Raw genomic sequence first — 25844 nt, forward strand, 5'->3', positions numbered from 1 at the left:
AGAAGATTATCCCACTTTCTTAGCTCTGCAGAAAGTTAAATTGCACCTTGCAGATGTAAATGGCAAATGGCCCTGCTTTGGTAATCCAAGCAGCTTAAAGGTCATAGCTAATCACATTATTCATCCAAACACAGATAATGCTAATGTATTAGAATGAATGTACTTGTTAGCATAAACCCTTCCGACAAGTAGTAGATAAATGCCTACACATTGTAAGGCTGTTGTTTGCGAGATGGAGGAAATGAAAACATTTCCCATTATCAAACCATTATCAATTATCAAATGGTTAAGAGCCTGTAGTTTTGCATGCATTCTCTCAGGACATCCCAGCAATTGTAGGACATAGGTGCTGTTTGCTTTTGTTTATAAATAAGAGAACTGAAGTTTGTGCCCATCACACAGCAAAACCCGAACTCTTAACGGGAAGACACTCCTAACTAAAATGAGCCTGGCTCTCAAACACCTCAAAAATCAAACACATGAAATAAAATGGTCTAATAACCAACATGAGAGAATGAATGTTAGTGCCAGAAAAATGGACAAATCAATAAAAGCAAAGGAGAAAAATTATTCAGCTTGAGTCATTGTTGGAAGAAGAAGGAAACCAGGTAAAGTTTTAAGCACAAATAAAAGTCGGATTTACAGTTATGGAGGTGAAATAATATAAGCAGAAAAAAAAAAAAACAAATGAAATATGCAGAACCATGAAGAATGACCTGTCTTAAACTTCAAAAGGGAAAATAAATCAGATTTCCCTTGCATATGAGGAGATGGTCATTCTGTATCAACTACTTTGAATTTCTAAATAAATCAGTGGTGTTTATGGATAGGCATAGTTTTATGATTATTTTACTCTATAATTCTATATGAAGAAGTCTATGAAAGTAGATACTGTTAGGTAGCCAAATCTTTTTTTCTTCCTTTTTAAAACTGAGATTCTAGGGTTGTAAATTGGCCCCTGTATGGATAGATTCCTGTGCCCGAGGCCTGTAGTCATTGGACATGGATTCCTGTTTGAGCTAAGGTCCCTGAGGTGAAAAACAGATTTTGAACAGGTTTCTCTTCTGGTTTTCAGGTCTTAACAATCTGAATCCTCCCCAGAACTTCTGAAAACTCAAGACCTAGTTTGCCAACACCATTTCCAGCAGGGGGAGACATGCTACTTTAAATGCTGCTTTAGGGTTTGGGAATAGATTTCCCCCTGTGAGCAGAGCCAATCAGAAACAGCAACTTCTTCCAGTCCACTTCAATAAACTATCACCTATCCATATCAGGATTTGACTTTTTAGTCTCATGTAAGGTAGCATGTATGTATGTAGTATGTATGTGCATATATGTTTAATCAGTTTTTACTTTTTAAAAAAATGTATAGGTAGGGTCTGTCTATGTAGTCCTGGCTAGTCTGTTACACATTTTGTAACCCAGGGTGACCTCGTTTCAGACTTTGAGTGATTGTCCTGCCTCTGCCTCCTGAATGCTGGAATTACAGGCATGAGCTACTAGAAGTGATATACTTTCAAGTACTTATAAATAACAACAATTTTATCCAGACTTGGTGGTGCATTCCTGTAATCCTAGCTGCTTGAAAGGCTGAGACAGAGGATAATTTGAGCAGAGGAATTCAAAGCTACCACAGAGGTGGGGGCTGGACAAGGTGGTAGGGAGCTTGCCTAGCACACACCAGGCCCTGGTTAGATCCCAGTGCTAAAACAGAAAGGAAGGAAGGAAGAAAAAAAGAAAAAGGAAAGGAAAGGAAGGGAGGGGAAGAAAGGAAATTGACAAATAAACTTGAATCTTTATTTGTTTTGTTTCTGTTTTTCGAGACAGGGTTTCTCTGTGTAGCCCTGGCTGTCTTGGAACTAGCTCTGTAGACCAGGCTGGCCTGGAACTCAAATCCACCTGCCTCTGCCTCCGAGTGCTGGGATTAAAGGTGTGCGCCACCATCACCTGGCATAAACTTGAATTTTATATTGAAGTTATTTTAATGGGAATCAAGGAAAGCATCTAAAAGATCAAGTTTGAAATCCCAGCTTCCCCCACTATCATTTTATAAAAGATAGGGCATTTTGGAATCTCATCTACATAGGATAAGATATATTTTCACAATTTAAAAATTGGATAATTTTAAGTTGGTCATGGTGGCACACACCTTTGATCTCAGCACTAGGGAGGCAGAGACTGGAGGGTTTAAGTTCGAGGCCAGCCTGGTCTACAAAGCTAGCTCTAGGGCATCCAGGGCTAAACCCTGTCTCCAAAAACCAAAGTCATGCAAAACTTTTCACATTCTCGTTTCTCCAGTTTTACCGAGGACCAGTAAAAACATAAGGACTGGATCCGTTCTTGGACCAGCATTTGGGAGCCAGTAATTTCATTTGTCTGAACTTCCCTTGGCCTCTGTAAGACTCTTTAGTCTGAACCAGTACCTAGCATTCTCAGTGCTGGCCAGCTCATAGAGTTCTCAAAGAGGATTTGATGGTGTGGTGGATACACGTGCACCCTGGAGTGCCAGAGTCATACTGAGAGAAGAAGCAGCTCTCCAGCATGGGCAGGCAAGAGAGACCTTGGATCTCACACAGATGGAGATATGAACAGGTCAGAAGTAGAAGGACTCACAGCCTCTTTCCCCTCAGCAACCAAGTTTTTCTTGACTGGCGTTCATAGGTGGGAATCTGGAAGAGCAGAATCATGAAAAAGACCATGTTTAGATACAGTCAGGATGTTAACATTCAGGCATAGCTCTGAGTACACGGACACAGGAAACTCCTCCAAACAACTAGCTTGCCTTCTTTCCCCTTGATGGTATTTTACATACCCTACACACTCAGATACTCAGCTTCTAGTACCTAGAACATTCAGGGCCAACCTGAGCTATATGAGACCCTGCAAGGGGTGAGGGATGGGAAGGAGTAAAGGAAGGAAACACTCGTTTGTGGGCTGCTTATTTGTTTTTTGTTTTTGCTTACCATCCTGATCTTTTGTGTAAGAATGCCCTCAAAGAGCTGGAGAGATGATCGGCTCAAAGGTTTAAGACACTGGTTCAGAGGACCCTCTGTACGATTCCCATCACCCACATAGCAGACAGCTCTAACTCTAGTCCCAGGGGATCTGATGTTCTCTGCTGACCTCCTCCACAGATGCTGGCCGCCCACGGTGCTCAGACATACACACAGGCAAAACACTCAGACAAATAAATGTTTTTTTAATCTTTAAAAAAAAATAATAATCTGCTGGGCTGGAGAGATGGCTCAGCAGTTAAGAGCACTGGCTGCTCTTCCAGAGGTCCTGAGTTCAATTCCTAGCAACCATATGGTGGCTCACAACTGTCTATAATGGGATCTGATGCCCTCTTCTGATGTGTCTGAAGACAGGGACAGTGTGTTCACATACATTAAATAAATAAATAAATAAATCTCTTTTTTTTTTTTTTTTTTTTTTTTTTTTTTTTTTTTGTTTGTTTTTGTTTTTGTTTTTTCGAGACAGAGTTTCTCTGTTAGCCTTGGCTGGAACTCACTCTGTAGACCAGGCTGGCCTCGAACTCAGAAATCTGCCTGCCTCTGCCTCCCAAGTGCTGGGATTAAAGGCGTGCGCCACCACTGCCCGGCATAAATCTTTTTTTAAAATAATTTTAAAAATTAATTTCTAAAAAAAAAATTGCCTCCTTAAATTTGATTTAGTTCATGGCTGAGGTATTTAGAATCTCTGGAGAATGTCAAAAGAGAGGACATGTGTAGAGTCTGTGTGACAGACCAAGCATTCCTAAGAATTCCATATACGGCACTCCAAGGGGAGGTAGGCTGGATCCCCGAAGGCATCACTCTAAGGGTTGGCCAGCTGGGCCTGTTTAAGGCAGTGTCATTACTGGGACACTTAGGCTCATCAAACCTGCTTCATCGTTTCCCCTGCATCTTTGAAGACTAGGAGACTGGGTAACTCAGTCAGGAAAGGGCTTGGCATGAAAGCACAATATCTGAGTTCACTCTAGCACCTTAAGTAAAAAGCCAGGCATGTGATGCCCTGTAATCTCAGCACCACAGAGGTCTTAGTCACTATTATATTGCTGTGAAAACACCATGGCCAAGGGACCCAAAGGAACAAAGCACTGAGCATTTAAATGGGGTCTGGCTAACAGTTTCAGAGGACTGGTCTGTGGTCATCGTGGTGAGATGCATGGTAACAGGTAGGCAGGCATGGTGCTGGAACTGTAGCTGAGAGCTTACATCCTGATCTGCAGGCAGTGAGAGTGAGGATAGTGAAACGCCCCCCACCCCCACCCCATGTGAGCTTCTGAAATCTCAAGCCAACCCCCAATGACACAGCTCTACCAATGAGGTCACATCTCCTAATCCTCCCTAAACAGGTCCACCAACTGGGAATCAAATGTATGAGCCTATAGAGGCCATTCTCAGTCAAACCATCCCTGAGGCTTTTGGCCAACACTCAAACTCTGGCTTCCAAAAGTCCCGTGTGTGTGTGTGTGTGTGTGTGTGTGTGTGTGTGTGTGTGTGTGTGTAAATTAATAAAGGGAATTAAGTTTATTCATAGTTTGCCTGAACCAGGAAGAGAAAGACCTCTAGTTTCTCCCCACTTCCTCTGCAGGAAAATCTAAATAAGCCAGGAAATATACACATGAGAAGCCCTGAGAGCCATGTGAAAGGTCTTCCTGGGAAGCAAGTTCTCACAGTGGTGGGTGTCAGGATTTCAGCCTTTCCCTTCTCTCAACAGGGGATTCCTGGAGAAATTTTAATTATCTGGAGTTCATTGTTTCAACAGCCCGATAGCTAGAGGGAGGGACTCAATTGTCTCTTTTGACTGTCTCCTGCCACTGCAGCAGGCTGGGTTAGTGGGTCCCCAATGTTTGGGTGGAGTCTTGACCAGTTGTTCATCAAGAGTGGATGCTTTATCTCAGTCTAAAACTTGCTTTTCTACGGCTGATTGCCTAATCTTGGAGCCCAAGATCTCACTCAAATGGAAGAGTGAGAAGCCAGCAGTCAGTCTCCAAAGACTCAAATGTGATAGGATGAAGGGCTTTTCTTTTTAATGGGGAAGAGGGCAACCTTTTGAAAATTTGAGTGAATAAGCCACTCCTCTTAATTTAAATTCAAATTCACTATTCCTTCCTAAATATCAAAGAAGATTTGAGACATGATAAAAACATCCATCCTCCAAGGCTTTATCTCGCTTTCAACCTATTTTGAAGGCAGTTGATGGTGTCAAGACCCATGGTGGAGTGGATTCTTTACAAGACATTTATTTGTCTATGGGACTCATACTTCTTGGAAATCATACTCAAACAAAGGAATTATTAAGAGGTCTTTTCTACGGGTGTGTAAAAAGTGTAGTCTGCTCACCCAGAACTTGGGTCTCTTTGTGGTTTCCAGTGTTCCTTTTAAGACTTAAAAAGCTGCTTTTATCTAGTGAGGCCTCATCCCAGCCAGAGCCAGGGGACAGGATCTGGAGCCCTCATTGAAGTGACAGCCATGCACATGCAGAATTGCAATGCTTTTGGTCTTAGGCTTTGTGGTCAGGGATAACAGGATCACCCGCAGGATCTGCCCACAGGGTGAATCGGGGAAAACTCACTGCAATGTCATGCACTAAGAGTTTAATGAAATTCTCCCTGCAGCAACTTGTGACAGGGCATGAGGATCTTCCCCGGTGTCGGCACACTTCAGCAGGAGTGACTGTGTCATCCAGGTGCAGGTGTTCTTAGCTGTCCTTTACCTGTTGTCCCTTCATGTCAGATACAGCCAGGAAAGCACGTGACAGGCTCATCTCTATTACAAGGGGAATTACCAAGTGGTTGCCTAGCAACTCCCACAGAGCAATCAACACGGTCTCTGTGGAATGTAGAGTGGTTGGCTCTCCTCTCAAGAACATTTGCATATTTCTCTTGGGTCTCTGGAAAAAATAGGTATGTCTCCCCAGCCCTGAAGCTATTCAAATGGTCTTTTGTCTTTCCCTTCCCCAGCATTCAGTCTACACTTCATTATCACAATAAATGACAATTATTTGCTCTGGTTATTAATACAGCGAATGCACCAATTCAATTCAGTAAATACTCTCTTACTGAATTGATAACACTCTGTACACTGTAAGGAATTATAAGGGGCCCCTCATCTCAGCCAACTTGAAATTTGGTGTGGAACGGCTGGGAGCACAGCTCGGCAATGGAGCTATACCTAGCAATACAAGGAAATCCAGGGTGTGGTTCCAAGGGGGGGAGATAATGAATATAATTGCTTACTTTTTGATATGTGTAGAAATTGCTTGTTTACATGTGTGGAACAACTGTGTATATGTGAAATGACGATATTTTTACTTAGGATAATTCCTTTGTGTTTGATCAAAGGTTTTTTTTTTTTTTTTTTTTTTTTGCTTTTATAGATTCCTGCCTTTCTAGCTTACAGATGCAATCAGTTCAAAAAGCTGTAATCAGTTCAAAATCACTTTTAAGACCCAGCTCCTATCGGAATCTAAATAATTAGCAGCTCTTAAAAGGCTCTTGTAGGAACGTGTCACTGCCAGTGTCTGATAGGTTGGCGCAGCCCAGCCAGAGCCTGTGCCACAATCTTTCTACATAATTGCTGCATGGTGTTCATAGCCTGCACCTCTGTTTTATACATTCCAGTTTAAAGGATCCTCGTCCTCGTCTTTCTTTGTCTGCTTTGGAGCAACGTGGCTGCCTCTCTCCAGCTAAGGAAGGTCTTGCTCCTGACTCAGACCAACCAGCAGAGAAGGCTGGAGGGAGGACTGTTGTGTCACCAACAAGGTGGCGACCCAAGAGTGCACATCGGCATTCATAACGGAGCCCTCGGAGTGGATAGCAGGACCCATGCCCCCTGGACATTCAGAGCGACCCGGAAGTCTGCTATGAATCAGATGGGGACCCTAAGTGTGTACATTAACACCACGCTCAAAAGACTGCCTGGGCCAAAGGAGTAAGGAATGTACCCATGTACTTTCTTAGAAAGCCTGATGGGGAGGTTTGCAAAGCAAGTCTACAGACTGCCAGTGTGAGGAGAGCTGAGTGCTTAGCATCAAAGTCATAAAAACAAACAAACAAAAAAAGCAGCGAACAAAAAACCCAACCTGAGGCTGGAGAGCCAGCTGAGAGGTTAAGAACACTTAACTGATCTTGCAGCAGACCAGGATCGACACTGACTTCCCAGCATCCACCTCTCTCCCCCCTCCGTCCCTCCTTCCCTCCCTCCCCCAGTGGTAATGACTCTTGCTGCCTAGAGTCTAGACTGACAACCTAAGTTCCTTCCCCAAAACTGACCCCTGGAACAAATTTTTTTGAAAAAAAAAATTTCTTTAAGTGGACCTGAGTCGGATACCCCATTGCCCTTTGATGCGGGCACATCCTTAACTGCTTTAATCTATATGGTGTATGCCATAATTTGTTCAGCGTGTCTTCTCTTTCAGACTTCAGGTGAAATAGCAAAAAGAAAAAAAAAAAAATCTCAGAAGCCTGTATCCAGGCACATCTGGTTCATTGTCCCTAACACAGAACAAAAACCTATCTTCTCTTCATTCAGAAACCCTGCGGCTAGACTTCTCTAGAGGATGCTGTAGGGACCATTCCTGAGAGATTCCTTCCTCCCTTCAAGTAGCTAGTGGGCTGGGCAACCACCTGGTGGGTGGATGGGCTGCCCAGGAAGGAAACTCCTTGTAAATGTATGTATTTACTTTAAATTTCATTTTTATTTTATGTGTATAGATGTCTTGCCTACATGTATACCTATGTACCCTGTGTGTCTGGAAGGTCAGAAGAGGGCACAGGACCCCCTGGATCTGGAGTTACAGGTGGTTGTGAGTGGCTGTGTGAGTGCTGGGAATCAAACCCAGGTCCTCTGGAAGAGAAGCTTTTGCTTTTAACTATTCATTTATTATATATTTATTTTTTAAATATATTTTTTGTTTCTTTTGTTTTGTTTTGTTTTGTTTTTTGAGACAGGATTTCTCTGTGTAGTCCTGGCTGTCCTAGAGCATCCTATGTAGACTAGGCTGGCTCAAACTCACAAAGATTCTCCTGCCTCTGCCTCCTGACTGCTGGGATAAAAGGAATGAAACACTACTTTTTTTTTTTTTTTTTTTTTTTTTTTTTTTTGGTTTTTTGAGACAGGGTTTCTCTGTGTAGTCCTGGCTGTCCTGGAACTCACTCTGTAGACCAGGCTGGCCTAGAACTCAGAAATCCACCTGCCTCTGCCTCCCAAGTGCTGGGATTAAAGGCGTGCGTCACCACTGCCCTGTGATTGCTCCAAATCTTATATAATTACTCTCCCCTCCTCTTCCCCTCTTCCCTTCCTCCCCCTCCTCTCTCCTTCCCCCACTCCCCCTCCCCTCCCCTCTCTCTCCTTTTCCCTCTCTGTTTCTGGTTGCTCTTCCAGAGAGCTTGAATCGGGTTCACAGAACCTATATTCATGGCTCACAACTTCTTTTTCTTTTACAATTATCTATTTTAATAGTATATGACTATATATGAGTAGTCATGTGGCTCTCTTCAGACACACCAGAAGAGGGCACCAGATCCCATTACAGATGGTTGTGAGCCACCATGTGGTTACTGGGAATTGAACTCAGGACCTCTGGGAGAGCAGTCAGTGGTCTTAACCACTGAGCCAGCTCTCTAGCCCCAAGCTCACAACTTTCTATAACTTCAGTCCTAAGAGATCCAATGCCCTCTTCTGGTCGTCAAGGGCACTGTATATACAAGGTACACAGGCATCTATACAAGCAGAACACACACCCATATGCCCTCATTGAAGCAGGACCTCTTTCGTTTCTCAATTCTGAACCTGTACTGAGCTCCGGGCTTTCTGAACTTTTTTTTTTTTTTTTTTTTTGAGACAGGGTCTCTTTATGTAGGTAGACCAGGCTGCCCTCAAACTCACAGAGATCCACCTGCCTCTGCCTTCTGAATGCTGGGATCAAAAGTGTGTGCCCTTACATCTGGCTTTGTTTCCTGATTGTGTATAAGAACTAAATGTATATAAGAATAAATGTTGCCGGGCAGTGGTGGCGCACGCCTTTAATCCCAGCACTTGGGAGGCAGAGGCAGGCGGATTTCTGAGTTCGAGGCCAGCCTGGTCTACAGAGTGAGTTCCAGGACAGCCAAGACTACACAGAAAAACCCTGTCTCAAAAAACCAAAAAAAAAAAAAAAAGAATAAATGTTAAAAAAAAAAATTGAACTTAAAAGATGATGTCAAGTGTCAAGCAAGAGGTGACTCGGAAGGATAAGAAGTTCAGGGCCAACCTTGGCTACATGAGGCCAACAACCTACATGAAGTACACCACCCCACTCTTTAAAGGTTCCTCTTAGGAGCTGGGCTTCATGAAACTTGGGAGCTGGGGACCAGAGGGTCAAAAGTGAAAAACGATCCTCAGCTACAGAGTGACTGACTTTGAGGCTTAGCCTAGAGTACATGAAACCCTAAAATAGTGGTGAAGATGTAAAACAGAGATGCTTTCTAATAGACGTTAGTGTAGAAAAGCGTCACTTCAGAGAACCCTGTGAGATGCTCTCCAAAGAGAGCTAACAATGGCTATGCTCCAAGCTTAACGCTGCCTTGTATTCTTGTGCGATGAGAATTTGCCCCATAGAAATACCCACTCCCACCCCCCAGAAAAGAAACCAACACAGAACAGGCTATTTATATCCAGAAAACACAAAGGACAAAGATAGAAAGGTGGTTTCCCTGAAAGTAGATGTCAGTGAGTGACTGACCAAGAAAGCCGGTGTGACAGAGAACTCAGAGTGTGGCGCTTCATGTGTTCATGTCAGAGGCGGGCCCTGCTACCTCCGGGCTGGATTCCTTCTAGGATAGTTTTCCATCCATCAGTGTGGCAAGACACCTAACAGGAAAGAGAAAGGGTGCGGTGGGATACAGCTTTAGTTCTTATACACAATGAGGAGACAAACAAAGCCAGATGTAAGCGCACACACTTTTGATCCCAGCACTCAGGAGACAGAGGTTAAAAAAAAAAAACAGTTCTGAAAGCCTGGAATCCTCAGTACAGGTTCAGAATCGAGAAACAAAAGAGGGCCTGCTGCAGTGAGGTTGAAGGCAAGATCCGCCTCCTCAAAGTTTTCCACTGACCTCCACATATGCAAGTGTGCATGTGGGCAAACACTCACACACGCACACACACGTACTAAATTCATTAAATAAAACACTAGGGTCTGGAAACATGACTCAGCAGCTAAGAGTCCCTGCTGCTTTTGCCAAGGATCCCGCTTTGGTTCAGCATCACACAGCCCAACTCTCCCACGCCACTTTTCATCTTGGAATCATTGATGTGGGTCCTCTAATGATATCACACTTCCTAACAGGAACTTAGGTGATATAACATATATTTTTTTGAAGATTTATTTATTTATTTCATGTATGTGAGTACACGGTCGCTGTCTTCAGACACACCAGAAGATGACGTCAGATCCCATTATAGATGGCTGTGCACTACCATGTGGTTGCTGGGAACTGAACTCAGGTCCTCTGGAAGAGCAGTCAGTGCTCTTAACTGTTAAGCCATCTCTCCAGCCCGACATAACATATTTTTTTTATAAAATATTCCACCCATATTCCACTCATAAACTAAGGGTCCTCCCCTCAACCTTCAGACATTCTTCAAGTGTTGTTCTGGTAAGAACTTTTTGGTCTTACCAGAAGGATCCAACATGTTCAGGAAGTGACAAGCACCAAACCCACTCAAGCCCATACAGAGAGAACTCGCCTCTCTGCAGGAAACCCATTCACTATTGGTGCAAATGTTAACTTTCGCAACCAACGAGCACAGTCTATGGCGTTAGTTAAAAAATATTTTGTGGCATAATTGGCTTTCAAACCTAGCAGCCAAGGTAGCCCTCGGCTAGATCATTCTCTACCCTGGGTAACAATTAACATTACAATAGCAGATGGATTGGTGCCTTTCTTTCCTCTGAGTACTGGTTTTGAGAAAAAGATTTTGATGATACAGTGTCTGGCCCCATGATTTGCCACTTCCCATGCAGAACTGTGTCCCTCTGCTATTGCGAAGGTCTTACGTACCACTGAGACCCTTAATGCTTCACCCCCCTGCCTCTACCTCACGTGCTGGACCATAATAAATAGTTTTTGTTTTGTTTTTGTACTGTGGGAATGAGCCCAGGGTCTCTCAAACGTCATGTGCATAGTCTTACAGCTGGGCTGTACAGCCCAGGCTCTGTTTGGTGTTTTTCTATATACTTTGTTCCTGGCCATCTGGCAGCCTCTGCTCCCCTATCCCCATGTTCTCTGCTGACTCTGTGGTTTTCCTGGCTGGGTGGGGAAAAGCAGTATAATCAGTCTCCCATGTGTGCCCAGGCTGGCCACGTGTGCTTGCACGCTCTTGTGCCACACCCCTCCACTCCAGTCCCCTCTCATCTTCTTTACACTGCATACTTGACCCATGAGTAAGCTTCCACTTGCAAACCACTGATTCCAGCATCGGAAATGCTCATGACACAGCCAATAAAGGGTGTGGTTGGCAAGAACTTCTCACAGAATATCTGTGGCCCCAGATGAAGGACATGTCTCTGAACTGACTAGAACACGGGGTTCTTTAGCAATGAACATGGACCAGACTTTGACTGAGCTGTCTGGAAAACAAGGCAACAACTCCCTCTACAACCAGGGAAAGAAACTAGAAAATGGCTTAGTTCAAAATCCAAAGGGCTTTGGTACCATGGCTACTTGTTTAAATGTCTCTCTTTCAGCATTACCTTTGGCCAAAGACAGTCTCTGAGATAAGGAGCACATAGGCTCTGTATAAAAAGAAGACAAAACACCACTTTCATGGGAAATGCAGTTACCAGGATGTACACGTAGCCTCGGTAACAAACAAATAATATTAGGAAACCCAGTTGCGGAAGGGCAGAAATAGGACAATGGCGTGGTGCTCCAAAAAGAATAATATCACACACAACAGTATTTAGCTAACAAGGGGATGTGTTGCTATTGTATTAGCCCGTGGGAGTTATGAAGTAATCAAGAGATAGTTTCCGGATTGAAATAGGAGAAAAAGAGTGCCTGGCCACTGGAATAAATATAGGCACAGTTCTTCTCTACCCAGTATTCTAAATCTTTATTGATAAACTACTGTTCCTCACAAGGATCTCTGCATTTTATATGTTGGCTCCATATTAATTTATTTACACAAACAGGAGTTTGTTTTTTTTTTTCCCACCAAGACTCTCATTTAAAAAAAAAAAAAAAATGTTGAGCTTGAGAGATGGCTCAGCAGTTAAGAGCACTGACTGCTCTTGCAGAGGTCCTGAGGTCAATTCCCAGCAACCACATGGTGGCTCACAACCATTTGTAATGAGATCTGATGCCCCCTTCTGGTGTGTGTGTCTGAAGACAGCTACAATGTACTCACATACAGTAGATAGATAGATAGATAGATAGATAGATAGATAGATAGATAGATAGATAGATGTTTTTTTTAAAATGTCCTAGGACTTGGCATATTTTAAGAGTGGACTCTGGTCACTGTCTGGCCAATGGTGGTACACTTTCAAAGACAGTCAAGTAAGGGGGAAAGTCGGATTTTTAGAATGGATGAAGCACAGTAATTTAATGGTTTCGAAAAGCCTTTCTCACTTGAGGAATTCATTCCAAGTTGGCAGGAGCCTCTGTTCCATGTGGTCATTCAGAAAACCAGGTTTTGTTTTATTTTGTTTTTACATCTTCTAGGATATATTTCACTTGCATGCTCAAAGCTGGATCTCCCTCCGGCAAATCCTTCCTCTGACTCAAGGAGAGGAAAAGATGTCTGGATTAGACAAACTACTGAGACTTAAGAAGCAGGAATTCCCATCTCTTCGGCTCATACAGTGTAATGCAGTTCCATGGTCACATCTCTGGCAGGGAGGCCAGAGATTGCTAGCCCCAGATGGATAACTACTGGTCCCATTATAAATATGCACCTGCAGGGGCTGGAGAGATGATTCATCCATTAAGAGCACTGGCTACTCTTACAGAGAACCTGGGTTCAATTCCCTGCATCCACAAGGCAGGCTGCAACCATCTGTAACTGTAGTCCCCGGTGATCTGCTCTTCTTTTGGCCTCTGCAGGTACCAGACATGCATGTGATGCACAGACCTACAAACAGACAAAACAAAACACCCATGTACATTTCTTTTTTTTTTTTTTTTTTTTAATTTTTTAAATGCACCTATGGAAAAAGAAAGGGAAGTTTCTGGTAGAGTCTGCTGTGGAGACACATCTGGATGAAGGCCATTTGTTGCTAATTTATCCCAAAGACACCTATGAGAGAATTTGTGGGACATCTGAGGGCAGCTTTGGTTAGCTTCTGGCACACACCTTACATAGCTACACAGTGAGGTCTACCATACATTGTCAGCTCTCACCTTGACCCATTTCAGAGGAAACTGTTTACAAAGACAGTAGTTGCTGCCTCTTGTCTCTGTCATCTCAAATCCTTCACCCATCTTCTAGATGTTGTACCTGATTTTCCTCTCAGAACATCCTTGATGCCCTATAGGCAGAGATAATTCTACTCTTAGGTCCAGAGGAGACCATGTAACTTGTTAGGCCAATTAAACCATCACTTTCTCCGGCCAGGGTGTTTTGCTTGAGTTAGATCTATGCTCAAATTAGCCAATCAGGTACCATGAAAACTTCACTGGGCAACAGAATGAAGAAAAGAGAAGAAGAAGAAAAAAAAAACCACTTCTTGTGTTCTCAAGTTCATTAGCTCTTTCTTCCTTCCTTCCTTCCTTCCTTCCTTCCTTCCTTCCTTCCTTCCTTTCTTTCTTGGTTGTTTTTTTTCAAGACAAGGTTTCTCTGCATATCCCTGGCTGTCCTAGAACTCACGCTGTAGACCAGGCTACCCTGTGCCTCCAAGTGCTGAGACTAAAGGTCTAGGCCACCACTGCTCCCACTCAAGTTTCAAATGGTGGGAGTTAGGCCTGGAACACTCACAACCATCCACCCCTTGAAGGAAACAGATGGAGAGGACCAGAGTCCACAGATAAAAAGAAGTTCTGGAGATGACATTTGAGTCGCTTCAAGTTCAGCTTCAACCAGAGCTTTGTCCAACCCCTGCCATCTGACTCCCCACGTTTAAGCCATTTTGAGGTGAATTTTCTTTTCTTCCTTTGTTTGTTTGTTTGTTTGTTTAAGATAGGGTCTTAGGTAGTATAAGCTGGCCTTGTCCTCATCACAGCTGAGGCTGGCCTTGAATTCCCAAATGCTGAGATCGAAGGTCTGTACCAGCATTCCTGGGTACCATTCGTTACAACTAAAAGAGCAGAAACTGTCACAGAGCTTGCTAGACTTAGCCTTTCTTCTGCCTGGAATTCAACTTCCTTTGGGAATGTGTAGCCCAGCTTCTCTCTGGATCTCCTCAGCTGATCACTGAACGGGCAGTACTAATTGCCATGGTCCCCAAACAGATTACTGGACCCTAAAGGCGCATGTGGCAGTGTCTAGCCATAGTTTTGAGTTTATGAGAAGGAGCACCTGTTGGGCTTTTACCAATGGAAGCCAGGGAGACACATGGCATCCTCCAACATGTGGCACAGCCTCTTCAATGAGGAATTATCTAGCCCAAAACATTTAGCACCATGTATCTTGGTCTCTTTAGGCTACCATAGCAAATTACCTTAGACTAGGCAAGGACTTATAAACAAAGCTTGCCGGGCAGTGGTGGCGCATGCCTTTAGTCCCAGCACTCAGGAGGCAGAGGCAGACAGAGCTCTAAGTTCAAGGCCAGCCAGGTCTACAGAGTGAGTTCCAGGACAGCCAGGGCTACACAGAGAAGCCCTGTCTTGATTAATTAATTTAAAAACAAACAACAAAAACTATTGCTCACCTTTCAGGAGGCTGAAAAGTCCAGAATCAAGGCATCAGCAGATTTTTCTATGCCAAGGGCTTCATTTCTCATATATAATACCTTCCATAGGTCTTCAAATGCACACGAGGCCAGCAACCTCCCTCAGCCTCATATTTAAGGGCCTAAATCCATTCCTTGGGTCAGAACTTATTAATTACTAATTACTTTTCAAAGGAACTGCCTCTTGGGACTATGGCATTGCTGGGTTAGTTTTCCACATACGACTTTGGGAGGAGCACCAGTTTTCAGACCATGATGCCTTGCTGGTTCCATTTAACTTATCTACTCCTGAGATGTTCCTAAGACAAACATGCTCCAGGAGAGTAAGGGCCCTAGAAAGGCCACACTGCTGCTCTCCTGGGCTTTTCAGGCCAAGCCAACTGACAGCCACTTGTTCACAATTAGGTAGTTATTAAGCTATTTTCAGAAGCTAACCTGAAATCCATTTCCTGGGGGTGGGGACTCTTCTTTGTGCCAAGACCCAAGAAAACAAAACAAAAAACAAAAAAAGCAAACACACACACACTCACACACACACAAACACACACACACACACACACACACACACGGTGCTCTGATGACAAAGATTTTAAGTACCTGAAACCTTAGGGAGACAGGTTTAAGAAGTAGGTGCCTTCTCTAGCAGGCTATGCAGAATGAGCTTGCTTAGCTCTTGCATGCATGTCTTACTGTCCTGTCTACATGATTAACTGATACTCTGCTGAAACAAAGGGGAGATCCAGAGTCCCTGCTCTGACTGCACTGGGAAGCAGGGGTCCTAAGAGCTTCCCAGATATATATATATAGGCAAAACAAGCATGCACATAAAAGTATCTAGTTTTTAAAGATAGATAGATAGATAGATAGATAGATAGATAGATAGATAGATAGATAATGTCTGTCTATCTGTGTGTCTGTGTCTGTACTCAAATGCATGAAGCAGAGGACAACCTACCATATCACTTCTCAGGAGGCATCCACCTTGTTTTTTGAGACAAAGTCTTCCACTGGGACCTGGAGCTGACTGATCAGACAAGGCTGCCTGGCTGGTGGACCCCAGGGATCCCCTGTCTCTCCATAAGGCTCCCTGAGCACACACCCAGCTTTTGCTTTTCCCACTAGGTTCAGGTGCTTTGCAAGACAACGTTGTGCTCTTTCTCCAGCCCTGTCTCTTTTTTGTTTGCTTACTTGGTAGGTTGGTTTGGTTGTCTTTGAGAGATGGAGGCTCATGTAACTCAGTCTAGCCTGGGACTCACTGTGTAGCCAAGGATGACCTTAAATGCTTGGTTGCCTCCACCACCTCCTGGGTGTTGGGATTACCATGTACCATTACATCCAGTTTACGTAATCCTGGGGGTCAAACAAAGGACTTTTAGCACAGCTGGCAGGCACCCAGCCAGCTGACTACATTCCAGCCATAATGCCTGCCACTTTAAGGACAGAGTCAGTCCTCAGCTTGGTGCAAGGACTGGAGAGTGGAAGACTAGGAGCCAGCCAATTGTTTTTCAATAGCTAACCAGACTTTTAAAAGACTCTCAGATCACAGCTCTATCACCCTGGGGACATTTTCATTAGAACTGTCCCCACGTTCCCTCCTGCCTTCCCTCCCCCATCTGCCTGACTAGCACCAAGCTTTCCAGAAAAAAAAAGCTTTTGTTCCCAGGCAGAGGAGCTTCTTGTCCTCAGGCCAGGGCCCAGCCTCCCTGTCCCCTCCCTCTCCCACTCCCGGGTGAAGTCAGGCCAAGGCTGGGTGAAGAGTTCGAAGGGTGTGGGCGTTCTGCACTGGAACAAGGAGTCCTCTTTTTGTTACCACAGATCTCTGTCATTTCCAGACAGATAGGAAATAAAAATAAATAAATAAATAAATAAATAAATAAATAAATAAAAGCAGTAAAGATTCTTCAGTTCTAAAGGACAGCTGAGAGAGATCAGGAACCTGAAGGCCCTGCCTTTGGAGGCCACAGGTACAAAATGTGAAGATCTACCAGGCTCATTTGACAAAGTCTGAGGCGCCCACCCACACCCCACACCCCCATGGCCTGGGATGTGACCTAGTGCAACCCCTTTGTTTTAGCTGGTCCATGCTCACTCCCAGTCCATGGACCTTTCAGGTCATAAAATCCACTGATCCTCAGGGTGTTCAAGCATCCAGTCAAAGACAGCAAGTGACAACTTTCATCTTCCTTCAGAGATGAATCTGCTCCTGCCCTGTTGAGGCATGGCGTTGGAGGCCACTGGTCTCTAGAGATGTGGGTATAAAAAGTTCTGTCGGTCTCTCATACAAACACCTCCACCCCACTTGCTACTAGCCTTCAGGGTCTAAGTGATAGAGGAGGGGGAGGAAGAAGAGGAGAAGGAAGAGGAAAAGGAGAAGGAGCTGGGAGAATGGAGGAAACAGGACTGCCCTCCCTGGCTGTGTCAGACAATGAAATGTCTTCCTTAGGAGATCCCTGGGCTCTGCAGAGGCCTTCTCTGTGGTTCTCTCCTCTTCAAATGCATCTCCATACAGGTCAATAATCTGGGCTCCATCTTTGCTCTCCCTAAAACTCAGCATCCCTTCCAACTTCCTGCTGAGAGCCCCTTGTTCCTCCAGGAGGCACTCCAAGAGCCCAAAAAGACACCACAGTGACTGGCTCAGCCGTGCTCTGCAGGAAGTCTGTGGGAGGCACTCACAGGGCCAGTCCCAATGAGACCCTTCTACAGGAACAGAGCCATGGGACTCTCAGCTCTGAATGGCTCTGAGAATGAAGGCTGTGGGACCAGAAAGCCCTTGGGAATACAGCTTTCAGCAAACAGCTTTGACCTTTCCTTGTTTGCTTTTCTATTGCTGTGATTAAAAAACATGTCATGACCAAGACAAGCTTATAACTGAAAGCGTTAATTTTGTCAGGCAGAGGCAGGTGGATTTCTGAGTTCGAGGCCAGCCTGGTCTACAGAGTGAGTTCCAGGACAGCCAGGACTACACAGAGAAACCTTGTCTCGAAAAACAAAAACAAAAACAAAACAAACAAACAAACAAACAAAAAAGTGTTAATTTGGATTTTATAGGTTTAGCACCCATGACCACCATGATGAGGAGGATGGCGGGGTGGCGTCAGGCAGACAGGGATAGTGCAGCAGCAATAGCTGAAAGGCAGACAAAGAGAGCTACCTGAGCATGCTGCTTGTCTTTTAAAACCTCAAAGCTGCTGACACACCCTCTCCAACAAGGCCACACCTCCTAATCCTTCTCAAACAGTTCCACCACTAGAGCACCCTGGGCTAGCCTGAAGCTATGTACACCAGGCTGACCTTGAACTCCCAGAGACCTGCCAGCCTCTGCCTCTCAAACATCCAAGCTGCTTCTTCTTTGCTTTTCTTCTAATTACATGTTTTATGTATCTGGAGAGAGGTGAGCACTGAGGTGTGCACGTGGCGCTCAGAGGACTACTTGGGGGAGTCGGTTCTCTCCTTCTTTGTTGTAGGTCATGGGGAACAACTCAGGTCTTCAGGCTTTGAAGCAGCACTCTTTACCTGCTAAGCCATCTCACTCCACACACACACCCCTTTTATGTGTGCGTGAGTGCATATGTGCTTGTGTGTGTGTTTGTGTGTAAACAGATGTGCATGAGGGTGGATGGTAGAGGTCAACCTTGGATCTCATCCACAAGAATAATTTCTACCTTTTTTTTTTTTTTTAAAGATTTCTTTATTGTACACTGTAGCTGTCTTCAGATACACCAGGAGAGGGCATTGAATCCCATTACAGATGGTTGTGAGCCACCATGTGGTTGCTGGGAATTGAACTCAGGATCTCTGGAAAAGCAGTCAGTGTTCTTAACTGCTGAGCCATCTCTCCAGCCCCCTACCTTGTCTTGAGACCTCGTTTTTGTTTGTTTGTTTTGTTTTTGTTGTTTTTACAATAGGCCCTGGTGCTCACCAGTTAGCTTAAGCTGGTTGGTAAGCGCTCTAGGAGTCTCTACCTCCAGAACTGAGTTTACAAGGCATGTCATCCTTGGTTTTGTTTGTTTGTTTTGTTTCATTCATACTTAGGTCCTCCTGTTTGCCGACTCAGCTCTCTCCCCAGCCTCTTACTTTTTGTTTGGTCAGGGTCAGTTTTCTTGGCCAGTGAGCCCCCAGGGATCTACCTGTTAAGAACTGGGATTACAAATATGTGCCCCATGCCCAACTTTTTTAAGGAGGGAAGGAGGAAGGGAGGAAGAGAAGGAGGGAACTAGGGCCATCTGGGCGTTGTCCCAAGAGCCTCTTGTCCTGGCACACAGGAGACTGAGGCATGAAGATTTTGAATCCGAGGCCAGCCTGAGATACCTGGTAGGACTCTGACTCAGAACAAGACAAAGAGGAAAATGGAGTCTGATGTCAGACTGTGTAGATTTGAAATCTAGTTTTCCCTCCCAGACAGCTCACATTCTGCATCTGAAAATTGGGGACATGAGTAAGTACCACCCAGGGCTGTTGGGAACTTGAAATGAGGTGATGCCAGTGAGAATCGTGGCAAGAGTAAACAGCCTGTTAAATTTTTATTAACGTTGTGATTACCGTTACTCTCCCTTCGTTACACCAGACTCTTCTATCAAGCCGGTATTTGAAAATTTAAACAAAACAGGTGTCTAGCTGAAGGCTTACAGCAGGGAGATATTGGCTGGAAGATTGTCTTCTGATTTGGGATTTTCTTTGCCAGCTCCAAGACAGCTCCCCGAATAAGATGATGAATGTGATTAATTGCAATCAGCTCCTCTTCCCTTAATGAAGGAAGCTGGAAGTCACCCTGAGGGTCTGTGCAAGCCAATGCAGTTACCCACTGTGTCCACATGGTGTCACTACCGATCACACTTTGAGTCCTGCAGCCACACCAGGTTATACTGGGTCATAGAACTTTACCACCATATTCCCATGTAGAACAGAAATGTTGTTGGCAGGCAGCTGGGCATTCTTCAGCCACGCTCTTTCAAGCCTGTCTTTGCACTACACTATGTGGGTAGAAGGTCTGGGGGTTGGGAGGAGTCACTTGGCCAAGATGGCCTGGTAATTGGGAACAGAGCTAAGAAGAATGCCAGGTACCAACTCCATCCATCCTGTTTGTAAAAAGCCTTAGGAGACAGGAGCTCTTTCCAGGTGGCCAGGCCCAATATCTCCAGGGATTTTATTGAAAGGTGGGGTCTGAGTGACTTGAAGGGCCCGCTGTTCCTTTCCTTGAATCCTAGTCTTTCAGGGCCAAGGCAGGTGTCCTAGATCCTAGCTGCCTCTTTTGAACAGCTCTGTATTGACGGTGGGAATGAAAACTCAGTGGCTCATCATTAAACTTGCAAGACTTCAGAAAACCTTTCCTTCCCCCAAAATGATCTGATCCTGAGGAGTCAGTGTTCTGGGGTGCCCAGGCAGTGTACTTACTCTTAGGGAGAAGCCAGTACTCACTTCTCTCTCAAGATGATCACCCTCAGATTCTCTAGAGTCAACCTCCTCGAACGTGCGCTTTCTCTGCCTGAGTTGCTCCTATGTACCTTGGGAAGGTATACTAAGAGGCAAGAGTGGGCCAATACAGGCTCCAGCCACATGTCCAATAGATGCTCTGAAGAACCAGTTTCCATGGTTTCCTGGTTTCCTTCCCTTCCCTGAAGCCTTCCAGAAGGGACCAGCATGGCTGTGCCCTAAGGCATTGCTTTTGCTTGCACAGCAGAGGGGCAGGCACCTGCGACTGCAAATCTGCCACACTTAATTTTACCACAATGAGGCCAGTTTTCATTCCAGCAGTGGAGAAGAGTCCCACACCGTGCCATGTGTTCCCGGGCTCCAGATTGGCACCAGCAAGACAACCAGAGAGGGTCAGAGCTCCTTGACCTCTAAGGCCAGCATCACAGAAACAAATAATAACTAGAAAGACCACCCAGGTATACATGGTTTGCCAGAGAAGAAGGGAGTGGAGAGGGAGGGGAGGAGACCTTCAGGTGCTCTCAGAAGGCCACAGCCTTCTCTCCATCCACTAGTCAGCAGGGGGCTTCTGGGAGTAACAGGGCCCCTCCCCTCAACCCAGTTGTCAAAGTGACAGAGGGAGAGGAAGGGAATATTTGAGAGTGTTGTAATGATTGACATATATATGCATATTTTTTGAGAGCTGTTGGGTTGGGGGATGAGGGGAGGAAAAAGCACAAACAGTCTGGAGTTGATTTATTTTTATTGCTCTTTAAAATCGTGAGAATAATTGATATTCATTGAAAAAGAAGCAGGAAACAGATAAGCCAAGGAAAACAATGAAAATCATCTGTTAACCACCTCACAGAGAATCTTTTTGTTTCATTAATAAAATGGTGTCTCACTGTTATAGCCTTATAACCTTGTATGTTTATTCTGTGTGTGTGTGTGTATGTGTATATGTGTGTGTGTGTGTGTGTGTATGTGTGTGTGTATGTGTGTGTGTGTGTCTGTGTGTGTGTGTGTACAGGATGGGGGCCTGGGTGTAGCTCAATGGTAGAGTGCTTGCCTAACATGGGCAAGGCCCCAAGTTCAATACCTGCACCACATACAGACACTAAATAAATCTATCTACACCTCTAAGTGCAGGGTGTGGACATCGGTCAACTTCAGATATCATCTTCAGGAATGCCACCCATCTTGATTTTTTGTTACTGTTCTTTTTGTTTGTCTGTTTTTTGTTTTTCTAGACAGTGCTTCTCTGTATAGCCTTGGCTGTTCAGGAACTCCCTAGGTAGACCAGGCTGGCCTCTAACTCACAGAGCTCAGCCTGCCACTGCCTTGAAAATGCTGGAATTAAAGGTGTGTGCCACCACCGCCCCAACCACCTTGATTTTTTTGAGCCAAGGTCTCTCTGCGGGACTTGGAGCTCACCAATTAAATTAGGTAGGCTGGCCAGCAAGCCCAAGGGATCCATCCCCCTGTGTCCAGGTCCAAGCACTGAAATTACAAGTGTTAACCGACACTCCAATCCTTTCACAGGGGTGCTAGGAATGACATAGGTGCTCAAGTTTGGGCAGCAAGCACGTGACCACTGGAGTCACCTGACCAGTCAGCCCCTGACCTGCTGTATTTATTTTTTATCTGTGGAGTCTTTTGCCTGTTGTAGGTGTAGGCCTGATACCACTGAAGCCAGAAGAGGGTGTCAAGTTACCCTAGAACCGGAGTTACCAATGATTGAGAGCTTCCATGCAGGTGCTAGGAACTGAATGCAGGTCCTTTGCAAGAACAGTAAGTGTTCCTAACCACTGAGCCATCTGAGTCATCTCACCAGCCCTAACCTGCTTTATTTTTACTAGAATAAGATAATAGAACATCCCACTGGGCATGGTGGCACATGCCTAGAAGACAGAGGCAGACAGGTCTCTGTGAGTTTGAAGCCAGCCTGGTCTACAAAGCAAGTCTAGGACAGCCAGGGCTATGTTACATAGAGAAATCTGTCTCAAATAAAGAAAAAAAAGATGTAGGGCATCTTTGTATCGATTGGTATGATTGGTACCATGGTATTCTTGTCTGACAGTTAATTATTCACACTCACATCATGAGCCAGACATGCGACTTATGCTTGTTGTTACAGCTACCAGGGAGAAAGATTGCTTGAACCCAGGAGACCAGGTCAACACATAAACACCCACTGCTCATTGCTGTTTGTTTTGGTTTCGCTTTCTGAAATGGGGTCTTACGGGGGCTGGAGAGATGGCCCAGCCATTAGGAGGACTTGTGGTTCTTCAGAGGACTCAGGTTTGTTTTTTGAGACAGGGTTTCTCTGTGTGGCCCTGGTTGTCCTGGAACTCACTCTGTAGACCAGGCTGGCCTCAAACTCAGAGATCCACCTCCTGCCTCTGCCCAGGATTAAAGTGTGAACAGCCACACCCAGATACTGGCTAAGGACCCACACGACAGCTCATGTACCCCTAAGTTCAAGGGATGCTACACCTTCTTCAGGCCTCCAAGGGCACTAGGCATGCATGTATTGCACAGACATATGCACACAGGGGAAAAACAGCCATACACATTAAAAAATAAAAGTGCATTAAAATATTTTTTAAAGGATAGGGTCTCATGTAGCTCAGGCTGGCGGTGAACTCACGTGTAGCTGACAATGAACGTGAACTTTGATCGTCCTGCCTCCACCTCCTTAAAGCCAAGATTGCAAGTGTGTATTACTTGTGTCCCGTTTGTGACCTGCTGGGGGTCAAACCCAGAGCGTTCACGAATACTAGGCAAACGTTCTACTGGATAAGCTACGTCCACAGCACGAAAAAGCCACGTCTTAATAAAAGCAGTAATTCACCCCTAGGATTCTCTGCTCAGCAGTGGAGATTACCTGAGCAGCTGTACCAGGGCTTGGGGGAGACAGCAGACTGTGTGAAGTGCTGGGTTTACTCTGTCTTCATTCACTGGACTCTTGTACCAGGCACAGAGTTGTTCTAAGAGAAAGATGCAGAATCCGAGTAGGACCAAACCCCTGAGTTCCCCTAGATCTCAGAGGCAGGGTACCGACCAGAGTGTGTGTGTGTGCACGCGCGCATGTGCGTGTGTATGTGTGTGTGTGTGTGTGTGTGGTGTGAGTGTGCGGGGCAAAGCCACACTGAGAGGCTAATGCAGGCTTACCTGGAGATCCTACTGGCCGAGGACTGGTCACAGAAGAGAAGCAGCTCCATCCAGTGACGGGGCTCTGGGATCAGATAGCAGGCTGCTTTTGTCACCTACCAGCTGGGACAACTGAACAAATGACCCAGCCTCGTATTATATGTGTAAAACTAATGAGAGCTACTAATCATGCTGGCGTGAGGGTAAAGATTCGATGAGGGAATTTGCAGATGATGAAGCACGTGGACGTGGACGCGGCTGCCTTTGCACTTAAGGTGATGGGCTGCGTTACCACTGCGGATGCGATCAGGCGGCGCCCACGGCTCAGCAGCTCCCCACCCACATCCCTCTTCTCCCCTTAGGGAAAAGGGAGACAGGCGGCCCCTCTGCAATGTAGCCTACCATTTCTCAGAAGAAAAAAAAACCTGCTTCACCTGGCCCAAAGAAACAAGCCCCGCCTAAGGGCTCTCTGGTCCTTAGACTGAGCAGGCAGGCTGAGGACCTGATTGTTCTGGAATGTCAGGAAAGGCAGGAATCAGTCCTGGCACCTGGGTTTGTGTTGGGTAGGATACGGCTGTACCCAGCCAGGAGGAGCCACCAGTCTGGGACTTGGTGACGAGGATTTGATAGCCTCCGGCTACAAAGACAGTCTGGACCCCAGACCAGGCCTTACCCTAGCAGCCAGGCCTGCTCATGAGAGAGGTTTCATCAAGGGTCGAGGAACTACACTTCTGCCAGGTGGATTAGAGACGGTGAACAAGGGAGTGGTTAAAAGTGCCTGTATTCTTTTAACTTCTCCAGGAAGGTCACCACAGGACTCCCATTACCAGCCATCTTGAGCTCAGGATAAGATTTTTTTTCCCCTACAATTTAATCTACTCCCTGGATGGCCTCCAGTTAGTGAGCCAGTGACACTCAGCGCTCTTTACAATCGATTTCCTGGAAACAGCAGCCCAGCCAGCAGTCACGTGGGAGATGTGTGCTACTGGGATGGGTTGGGCTAAGCCTGAGCAGACAGGGAACCCTAAGCCACCCTCCCACATTGGGGCCCAGTCCAGCAAGAGGAGTGTGCATGTATTTCTGTCCACCCACCGGTTTCACCTGAGGAAACAATGCCCGAAAAATTATTCACAGGCATGCAGAAAGGCCTGGACAGCATGGTCCCTGCAGGATTATCTGTGTGATAACCATTGGAGACACCCCGACTGCCCAGCAGGCAGGGCTAACACACTCTGAGAGTGGGTGGTGGCCCCTAGAATTAGGCAGTCATATGCCATTGACTATAAAAGCTGGCTCATTCTCCCCAGTGAGAGCCAAGGAGGACAGGAAGCTACAGAACCAGCTGTGGATGCCCTATCCCCACACAGAGTATTATCCAGAAAGCTAGAAAAACAAGCAAGGATGCTTTCCCCTGAGGGGAAGGGCAGCTTGGACTATTCCAGACAAACAACCACAGAGCAATGTGGTCAGCCATTTGTGTAAAAATCACCAAGGAACAAAGATCTTGACCTCACACATGTGTGTGCACATGTATGTTATATACATGGGAAGTCTGACACAGTACACGTACACTGCCTATATAAGGTTATTGCTGGGTGGTGGCAGGGTTAACACCGGTCAGATCAGGATGGAAAGGAACTGAGTTGTTGTTGCCGCTGCTGCTTTTTCTCACTGTTTATTTGCTTGTTTATTTTAAAACCAGTCTCACTGCGATGCACAGGCTGGCCTGTACTCATGGTGATCCCCCTGCCTCAGATTTCCGGGTACTAAGATTATAGATTTAAATCAGGAGCTCACTTTTTTCTCTCTATATTTATTTACATTCTCAAACAAAGAGCCGAGATAGCTGGAGCATGGACGTGTCTTCTGTTTGCTTTGTCTGCTGCCTGATGGCTTCCCAAAGCCTCCCTTCTTGGAAGACAGCTCTCTCTCAAGTTTACCCAGCTTCCACCAGGCAAGGAGGAACTGTCACCTGAGATGGTTGGATGTCACCTGAGCTGATATCAAAAGGCCACTGCCACACTGGAGGGACCAATGGCACCCCAAAGTCATGCTGAATTTCTGCTCCACATCCAGGAGCACCTGTGTAGAGGCAGCCAACAGAGAGGGGAACCCCTCACTGGGGCCCTCAGGTGAAAGGGAACCCAGCTAAGCAGGAGCATCATGACATCAGATTCAGCTGCTTTTTCTGGTCCTCATTCCCCACCAACCCCCAGAAGGGTAGAAAGGAGTAGGAATAGCTTTCTTCCTGCCTCTGTGTCGGCTGCTGGACCACTGTCAGACCTAGACAAGAGCCAGCACCCTGGCCTCTGGCTGATGCCAAGCCTACCTTTAATGGAGTCAGGATGCACAAATCCTCAGTGTTAGGCCAAGACTCGTAAACCCTTTTCCTTGCTTAGCAC

The 25844-nt window shown here is 45.5% G+C and overlaps 1 long non-coding RNA gene across 3 annotated transcripts; it reads right to left on the reverse strand.

Moving 5' to 3' along the window:
• Positions 1-398: 398 nt before the first annotated feature.
• On the reverse strand, positions 399-23899 carry LOC143436931 (uncharacterized). 3 transcript variants are annotated; one of them, XR_013106672.1, is made up of 4 exons: positions 23464-23899; positions 12949-13124; positions 9730-9857; positions 399-2669 (listed from the first exon to the last, which is right to left on the reverse strand). It is a non-coding gene; the product is annotated as an uncharacterized LOC143436931 (long non-coding RNA). The 3 variants fall into 3 exon arrangements; XR_013106674.1 differs by lacking the exon at positions 23464-23899 and adding an exon at positions 15836-16436; XR_013106673.1 differs by lacking the exon at positions 23464-23899 and adding an exon at positions 14860-15773.
• Between the last annotated feature and the right edge of the window lie 1945 nt (positions 23900-25844).

The sequence above is a fragment of the Arvicanthis niloticus genome, chromosome 23, assembly GCF_011762505.2.
Source record: "Arvicanthis niloticus isolate mArvNil1 chromosome 23, mArvNil1.pat.X, whole genome shotgun sequence".
In the NCBI taxonomy this organism is placed as follows: Eukaryota; Metazoa; Chordata; class Mammalia; order Rodentia; family Muridae; genus Arvicanthis; species Arvicanthis niloticus.